This window comes from Leucoraja erinacea, chromosome 5, assembly GCF_028641065.1.
Source record: "Leucoraja erinacea ecotype New England chromosome 5, Leri_hhj_1, whole genome shotgun sequence".
NCBI lineage: Eukaryota > Metazoa > Chordata > Chondrichthyes > Rajiformes > Rajidae > Leucoraja > Leucoraja erinaceus.
The window spans coordinates 82,937,787-82,947,709 of NC_073381.1; positions in this window are offsets into that span (position 1 = coordinate 82,937,787).

Genomic DNA, 9,923 nt, shown 5'->3' on the forward strand with positions numbered 1-9,923 from the left:
AACTGCCCTGGAGAAAGCTCTGTCCCCAAAACTGCGGAGGTTGGACTTGTGGATGGAGAGGAGACCGGCTGATATGGATCTGAGGGACCGTGAGGGTTGGTAGGGGGAGAGGAGGTCAGTGAGATATGGGGGGGGGGGCCAGATGGCGGAGGGCTTTGTAGGTGACGACCAGGATTTTGTAGGTGATCCGGTGGGAGATGGGAAGCCAGTGAAGTTGTTTGAGGGCTGGAGTGATGTGATGCCAGGATTTGGTGTGGGTGATGAGTCGGGCGGCTGCGTTCCGGACCAGTTGGATTTGGTTGATGTAGGTGGAGCTGATGCCAAGGAGAAGTGAGTTGCAGTAGTCCAGTCGGGAGGAGATGAAGGCATGGATGAGACTTTCAGCAGCGGGAGGTGTGAGAGAGGGTCTGATTTTGGCGATGTTGCGGAGGAGAAAGAAGGAGGTTTTAATGACATGGCGGATGTGAGGCTCAAGGGAGAGGGTGGAATCAAAGATCACGCCAAGGTTGCGGGCCTTGGGAGATGGGGAGACAGTGATGCCGACGATGGTGAGAGTGGGGTTATTGATTTTGCTGAGTGTGGATTTGGAGCCTATGAGGAGTAATGTGTAAGAAAGAACTGCAGATGCTGGTTCAAATTGGAGATAGACACAAAATGCTGGAGTAACTCAGCGGGTGAGGCAGCAGATAATACAAAAGTAACTGGTTTTGCAGATAGTGAAGATGGTTGTCAAAAATTGCAGCTGGATCTTGATCGGTTGGTTAATGGAATTTAATACAGAGAAATGTAAGGTGTTGCCTTTTGGGAAGTCTAACATGGGCAGACCTCAGTGGGCAGACACAGTGAATGCTCGGGCTCTAGGGAGTGTTATACAACGGAGGGATCTAGGAGTGCAGGTTCATAGAATCAAGAGTGTTTTATTGTCATATGTCCCAGATAGGACAAGGAAATTCTTGCTTGCTGCAGCACAACAGAATATATAAACATAGTACATAACGGGAGAAGAATAAATGTTCCGTATGTGTACACATGTACACATGCACACATACTCAATCTCAATAAATAATAAATATAGTGCAATAATAATGATAGTCTGTTGCAGTTCACTGCTTATTTTTTGTCAAGTTTAATAGCTTGATAATGTAGAGTTGTCTCAGGAAGTAGAGTCGCTGATGTGCCTTCTTTATAATTGCATTACTGTGTTGGGTGCAGGAAAGATCTTCGGAAATATACACGCCCAGGTATTTTAAGTTTTTGACCCCCCTCCACTATCGTCCCATTGATGTAAACAGGATTGTGGTAAGAATCTTCATTCTACCCCTACCATAGTCCACAATCAGCTCTTTGGTTTTACTGATGTGGAGAGCAAGGTTGTTGTGCTGGCACCATTTGGTCAATCGGTCTATCTCACTTCTATACTCATCACCATCTGCGAACAGTGGCGAACAGACTGACCTTGAAGGTGGCGTTACAGGTGGATAGGGTGGTCAAAACATTTTTTGATGTTTCCAGGTCTCGAGGGCCTGAGACTCTGGGGAAATGTTGTGCAACATAATTTCACTGTGCTGTGCATACATAGAATATGACTGTATTCCTTGGAGCACAGGAGGATGAGAGGTGATCTTAAAGAGGTGTATAAAATCAGAGGAATAGATCGGGTAGATGCACAGAGTCTTATGCTCAGAGTGGGGAAATCAAGAACCAGATGGCGGGTTTAAGGTGAGGGGTGAAAGATTTAATAGGAATCTGAAGGGGTAACTTTTTTACACAACGGGCAGTGGGTGCATGGAACAAGCTGCCAAATGAAGTAGTTGAGGCAGAGACTGTCACAACATTTAAGAAACAATTAGACAGGTATATGGATAGGACAGGTTTAGAGAGATATGGACCAAACACAGGGAGGTGGAAATAGTATAAATGGGACATGGGCACTATGGTCACTATGGGCAAGTTGGGCTGAAGGGCCTGTTTCCACGTTGTGTAACTCTATGACTCTCAGATTATCCTTATCCCTTTCTATAACATTCCCAAATCTAACTGCACTGTAATTAATTCCAGGATACTACTCCCAGTGAAACCTTGATTATATGTGCAGCTTTATTTCCTGCAACTAAGTTCAAAAGTTTTGCCTTTTCACCCCTCTTGCACCTCCACCACCTTCCTTATTTATTGGGCTTGCTTCACAACTGGTTTAAAACTGTTTTCCTAAGTCTATATCAGGAATTCTGACCCGTGCATATTTTTACCACTGACTGTTTTGTTGTTAATATCAGGTCAAATGAAATCACCTTCATCACTGATCCATGTTTTGCATTTATAAAGAATGTACCATCACACCCACACCAACCTCCCTTCTATTGCCTTCTATTTGCCTTCCACCACAGTGAGGAGGTGTTTGATGAACTCACTGTGGTGGATGTTAAATTTGTGTTGACTATGTGTTTTGTCATTTTGTTAAATTATATACATGACTGCAGGGAAACAAAATTTCGATCAGACCGAAAGGTCTGAATGACAATAAACGAATCTAATCTAATCTAATCTAATCTAATCTATTGACTCCATTGAGACCTCTTTCTGCCTCGGCAAGGCCAGCAACACAATCAAGGATGAGTCGCACCCTGGCCACTCCCTCTTCTCCCCTCTCCCATCGGGCTACAGGTATAGAAGTGTGAAAACACACACCTCCAGATTCAGCCACAGTTTTTTCCTAGCTGTTATCAGGCAACTGAATCATCCTACCACAACCAAATAGCAGTGCTGAACTACTATTTTCCAAAGATCATTGAGCGGATTTACCTCTTTGATGACCCTCTGACTATCCTTAATCGGACTTTGCTGGCTCTACCTTGCACTAAATGTTATTCCCTTATCATGTATCTATACACTGTAAATGGATCAATTATAATCGTGTATTGTCTTTCTGCTGACTGGTTAGCGCGCAACAAAAGCTGTTCACTTTATCTCGGTACACGTGACAATAAACTAAACTGAACTGACCTATGCATTTGCTCTTCTGACTCTTTTTGGGCAGTTTGGAGGTCTATAGTGTAGGTCCAATGGCGATATCCCTCTATTTATTTCTTGACTTCAATCCCTACAGCATCATTTATTGATACTTGTAGATATATGTAATTCTTTAATAAATATTATCACCTCCTAAAACAAATTTCCCTGCAAGCACATGGGTTCTTGTCCTGTTGAGGCCTGTTGATGTCCCACCTTCCCCAATGCATCAACACTCAACACAAATAAAGGCAAGCATACCATCTACTTCTTTATCATTCTATCTACTTGTGTTGCCACTTACAGGGAGTTATGGACTTGGTCTCCAAGATCCCTCTGATTAGCAATGCTGCTCAACTGCTCTGTAAATCAATGATGCTAAGTATCATGTTATTAATTGTACATTTACTCCTTACATTCAACCTCCCAAAGGGCAACAACGTACATTGGCTCAGATTAAACTCCATCTAATTCATTCCACTGAAAATCAATGAACTACAATGGAAACAATCACTAAGACCTCATTAAGTTATTGTGCAAACAGATAACTATTAAAAGCCACCTGGACTTACCTTTGTTAACCCTGGAACATAAATATTTCAATCAAATAAGCAATAGATATGACAATTGCATGATTATTTTTGTTACCAGTCAGTGGATTGTTGAAGGTTAATGAGTTTGCTTGTCAATATAATTGACATTTGAATAATCCTAGGGTGGAATTAGTAGGTTAATTGGCTTCGGTAAAGATTGTAAATTCTCCCTAGTGTGTGTAGGATAGTGTTAGTGTACGGGGATCGTGGTCACAGTGAGCTCTCCTTCTGCACTGGTACAACGCTCGTCAGGGACTGCCCTAGGCTTACTGCTATTTTTTAATTTTTTTTAAAAAAACGGAGCCATAATTGTGGCGATCGCATTTTGTGATTTAGTTTAATTTAGAGATACATTGCGAAAACAGGCCCTTCAGCCCATCGAGTCTGCGCCGACCAGCGATCCCCATACACCAACACTATCCTACACTGTAGGGACAATTTACAAATTTACAAAAGCCAATTTGCCAACAAACCTGTACGTCTTTGGAATGTGGGAGGGAACTGGAGCTTCCCGGAGAAATCCCACACGGTCATGGGGAGAACGTACAAACTCCGCACAGACAGCACCCGTGGTCAGGATCAAACCCGGGTCTCCGGCACTATACGACAGCAACTCTACCGCTGTGCCACCGTGCCACTGTGATTGTGCAAAAGAATTTCACTGCGCTGTGCATACTTGCCAATGAAGAACCAGAGAGACATTGAGCAATGCGGGAGCAAATCTTCAATTAGGTCAAATAAGATTAATGAAACATGGAGCAATATGTCACACATCAACCACTGACCAATACGCAAGTCTTTGATGCTAGATCATAGAAAACTATTTAATACTCTCCACATTTCCCTCATCACAAAATTTATCAACACTTCATCAAAAAAATCCTGCAACAAGTCATCACTGAGAAGAATTGATATGCAATAATGTGTAAAGGACTCAGTCATGGAAAAAGTCATATATAATCTGAAATACATTGACATAATAAAGGACATTCTTTGAAGCAAGTGTTCCTTGAATAAGGAATCCAGGCCTGATTGAAAGCAGCCAAGGTTCAAAGGGGTATATAGCTCACTCAGACACACCCTTAAGTGATATTTTGGTATGCATAATATAGCACTGTTACAAAATTTTGAGATTTTAAAAATCAAGTCTGCAATTTATCCCATCAGATAAAGCATAAAAAGAAGTTTAACTTGACACCTAATTCAGTTTCATATCTCAAGTATTTAAAAAGTTATGGCCATTTTCATACTCGGAAATTGGCATCTTGTTCCCTATTGAGTTTCTATGGACATAACAAAAAAGCTGTGATCGAGGACAGTCAAAAGCCCATATCTTTCTTAAAAATTAAGAGAACTGAATGAAATTTTCAGTTATCATAGATTGAAGCATTCTGAAACAAATATAGAACAATCTTACTTGGATAACCTGAAATTTTACTTCGGAGTCACGTGAGTGATTCCGTGAAGACCCCAGCTCCAGTGCGCATGCGGCATTGTCGCACAGCGTGCAGAACGCGGCAGCCAGCGGGAGTCGGGCTAGCTCCCGCATCCAGGGACGAGAGGTAAGTACTTACCTTAATCGGGCCTTGTGATTTTTGCTCCAGGGGGAGCAAAGTGAGGCATGGTGAGCGGGCCCCGTTTCGACTCCAGCGTGGGGCCGACAGTGACGGGGAAAAGGTGCCACCCGGACCGCTAACGCTGCGGACCGCTGCTAGGAGCTGCGCTAATGCCGGTCCGCTGAACAGCTGTTCCGTACAGCCGCGGACCGGCGGGAAAATTTTAAAAAACCCGACCGGCAGCCCTGCAGACTCCTGACCAGGAGAATCACCGCCCGGGAACCGCCACAACGCCGCCTGGAAAACGGCAGGCAGCCTCTACTTACAGGTAAGGGGAAATCTTACCAATTTACAGGTTCTACAGGAGCCATCTTCCTCCAAGCTGGAACAGGTTGGAGAAGGCAAAATAAGTATGTCTGTCTCCCCAAGCCAGAGGAGGTCATAAAGTTCACCTCCAGGAGAAGGACTGCCTGCCCAACTCCACACGAGTGTCCTTATCTGGGAGGCAGCCACCGGTAGCGGTGGAGCTATTTCAATGCTCCCGCTCACTCGACACCGAGCCGCTCCCTGTGCCGCCGGTGTAAAGGGGCACTGGCTGAATGCCAAGGGAGCTGACTCCTACCCCAGTGCTATTGCACTAGCCATCTCCCTTGTCGAGGGATTGATGCAACAGCGGAGTGGAGTGCTTTGCCTCCTCCCATTTAGCGCATCCTTTATGCTCCTTTTTTAAGGGCTAAGGAGGCCAGGGCTGGGCTGGCTTAAGCGCTGGGCAGGCGGACGAGAACAGCAGTATGCCAGGGGAGCAGGATCAGGAAGAGCCACTGGGTGTCGTGGGCCACTACATGGCTCCTCCACGCGACCATCTTCCCAACAAAAGCCCTGCAGGAGCAGGCCTTTCCAGAGGCAAATCCGCAGGCAGCTGGGTCTCGTAGACTCACAGACAAGCAGCGAATTCTACAGAAGGTCAAGATGTTACCACCTTTGCTCGCCTTTGGTGCTGACGCCTAAGATGTTCCCATATTTGGGATACTCGACTGAACGATGGTGCATATAGACCTGCCCGCAACCCCGAATATATGGGGCTATGCAAACCGCTGCTGCGGGGAAGAGGGAGCAGGCTATGGGACGAGCAGGACATCACATCCAACACCCAGCTGGCAGCACCCCTCGGCATCCACCAGCAATATCAAACAAGGACTGGTGAAAGCCTGGTGACCGCTGCAGATCCCCCATAGTTCTTTTTAGACGGGGCCCAGAGCGGAGCCGTGGGAAGATGCGCCGCCCCACCGACAGCACCAGCATACCAGCAAACTACGCCTTCATGAACAACAACAAGCATGGAGGTAGGTAGTCTGGTTCCTCCCAGTTTACACTAAAACAAGGGTGTTCTACTAAACTGCATGGGGAGTGGGCTAAGCATGGGATGCTGTCACAAATAACCAAAATATACTCAACAGCATTAGAGGATAAAAACGAATTCAAATTGGGCATTTTACTGCCAGTTCAGCAATGCGCCCAAAGGGCTGTTTCTCCCTCTAACAAAAGAGAAGTGAGAAGGCAAGCTGAACTAAACAGGCACATTACTAAACGGATTGGAATTTGTATCGAATATATTCACCAAAACTATAAAAGATGATGAATGTAGCATCATCATTGATCTAATATCACTAAATAAATCTGTTGAGTATATCCACTTTAAGATGGAGGTGGAGTTTTGTCACTGCCAGACATCTGATCTCCCTAGGATACCTATGGGGAGCATTGATATGGAAGATGCTAACTATCTTACACCATACACTAGGATCATTATAGATACCTAAATATATTTACCTGGATCATGGATATCCCGGTTAGGGCAACCATGGGAGCATATAGCATTTCATATGGTCTAAACCTCAGCCCTAAACTATTATAAATGGCCATGAAAATATTAAGAAAACAAGCATAATCATGGCACATATTGGATGATATCCTCATATTAGGGGAAACAAAGGAATTAGCTGTGGAGCAGTTCTAGCTACGAAACAGCTCCCTAAAGCTGAGGTTCATCCCACGCCCAGATAAACCAGAATTGAAGCGTTACTACCAAGGATTATCTGGGCTTCAATAATAATTCCGTCCATATGACTGTTACTTTGCCAAGATACTTGGGTCACTATAATCAAATCATGAATGTACCCACTGAAGCTATATCACAATTAAGGTGGTGGGCAGACATATATTTGGCATAGTTTTCAGCCCCATTATCATCACCAATCCCAACTTGGTTATTTTAAAAACCAATGCCAGTACTTTAGGCTGGGGAGCAACTAAACTCCATATCCAGCACAGGTAACAGATGGACCAAGTCACAAACATCGTTACTACACATACCGGGCATCAACTTCTTGGGATTGGTGATCGCCTATTGGGCTAAAAAGCATATGCATTTCAAATGCAGCACGTACATATGTGGTTACGGATTGATAATACTATGGTGGTGGCTTATATCAACCATATGGGGAGCATAATAATCATTATTGTGCAACAAATTGGTCAAACAAATCTGGCAATGGTGTGTCAAAAGACATTTTAACTATCAGCTCCCTATGTCCTAGGAAGCTAGAACACAGTGGGAGACACCATGTCACGGGGTAAAATTTATGATTACATTGAATAGATGTCATAACCCAAAATATCTGCTAAATTTATTAAGCAGTTTGAAAGCCAGATATCAATTTGGTTGCACAAGACGGAATCACCAGTAACCCATGTATGTGACTTAGGAACCAGATTAGAGGCAGCAGCGATAGATGCCTATACGCTGGAAGGGGGAATTTCTGCTTTGCCTCCCTCCCTTCTGCCTCATCAGTCGGGCACTTCGCAATACAGATGGGATCTGTCTTCGAGATATTGAACGTGCCCGACCGGCCTACAGCCATGGTTCCCAGTTCATCACGACACGGTGGGCGAGTCACCTATGGATTTCCCTAGTGGACCATGGTTGCTGACTCAACCCAGTATCAGGCATAAGCCACCCATGCCAGGGAAACATCAAACTCCTGGGTGCAGGTTTTGAATAGACCTTACCAGGGACTGGGATTATCCAAAGGAACCATTACCACCATGTCGGCATCCCTGCGAACAGTCACTAAAAGCTAACATGGGTAAAATACTGCCACGACGCAGGGACATCGAACTATTCAACCACTGACATATTGGAGTTCCTGGAATATCTACACCATGACTAAAAGGTGAGTTACAGTGCCGTAAATACAGCATGGAGCGCCTTATCTGCTTATCTAAAACTGCATGTCAGCAGAGCATGGGATCCCATCCACTGAAGGTAACTTATGAAGGGCAACTATAATATAAGCCCCAAACACCCAGGTATTTACCCATGTATGGGATATTGGTGTGATATTGACATACCTCAGAGAATGGCACCAGCCAGATCCCTCAGCTTGCTTAATCTATGTTTTAAAAAAGGCTCATGCTTATGGCTCTCGTACACGCTCAAAGAGTCCGGTCACTCCATAAACTAGACTGGATACATGGTGATTATCCCAGACGCATCAAGTTCATATTTAGGTCTGGTAAAATCTAACTCGCAGGTATATGGATTCGGCACGAACTAGCAGGGTCGAGATCGCCTGTGTTTTCCGTGCTGTAGTCGTTATATGGCTATATGGACCAGGAACGCCCGATTCACTGGTGGGATTCCGGGCCTACCCACCAGAGTCCAGGTTGAGTGTGGTGACCCATCTACTACTATATATAGACACAACCCACTATCTTAGAGGGAGAGGAAAGCCTATGGGTCAACCACAGTAACCCGAAACGGGGTACGAGCCAAACCACTCCAAGGTGGCTCAAACAGGTACTGAAAGCTGCCGGAATAGATAATAATACATTTAATCCCATTCCACTAGGGCAGCATTGGTATCAGCGGCTGAACGAATGGACATCCCGGTTGACCACATTTTCAATACAGCAGAATGGTCAAGGGAACCGCGTTCAGAACATTTTTTATTATAAACCGTTGATAAACCTGATTTAATTGCAGGAGAATATTACAAACTGCAATATTAATTTAAGCTCAGAGGAGCTCTGTTATGTTGTTATTGTTAACAAATACCTTTCTGTTTCTTTTGAAAGCAGATCCACTGGTTGATTATGATAACACTTCCTCCCTCATAAACTTCGGCAGTGAGTGAAATAAAAACTGTTACACGGTTTGAAATCACAGACCTTTGAAGTCTTCACGGAATCACTCACGTGACTCCGAAGTAAAATAGTAAGATTAAACGAGTACTTACCAGTACGAAGTTTGATCTGTATTTTATGAGGAGTTACGGTGAGGGATTAAGTGCCCGCCGCTCCCACCCTCATTATACAGATCGAACTAGTAGACTGATGTCTCGTGATCTTTACTATCTTACTTCAAATATTGTGTCTATTCTGTGATTTCACACCGCTGCTTCGAAGTATGCCGCATGCGCACTGGAGCTGGGGTCTTCACTTAATCCCTCACCGTAACTCCTCATAAAATACAGATCAAACTTCGTACTGGTAAGTACTCGTTTAATCTTACTATTAAAGCATATAATTAGTTAGTTACCCAATTGTAGCTAATTTCAAACTTCAATTACTAGATCTAAACATCTATCCATTTCTTAATAAATTATTAACATTTTTAAATAGCCTAAGTGTCCAAATAATATTCACAAATAATTCACAATAAAACATGATTTTTAAATCTCATTGACATTAATTTATAGGCCAAATG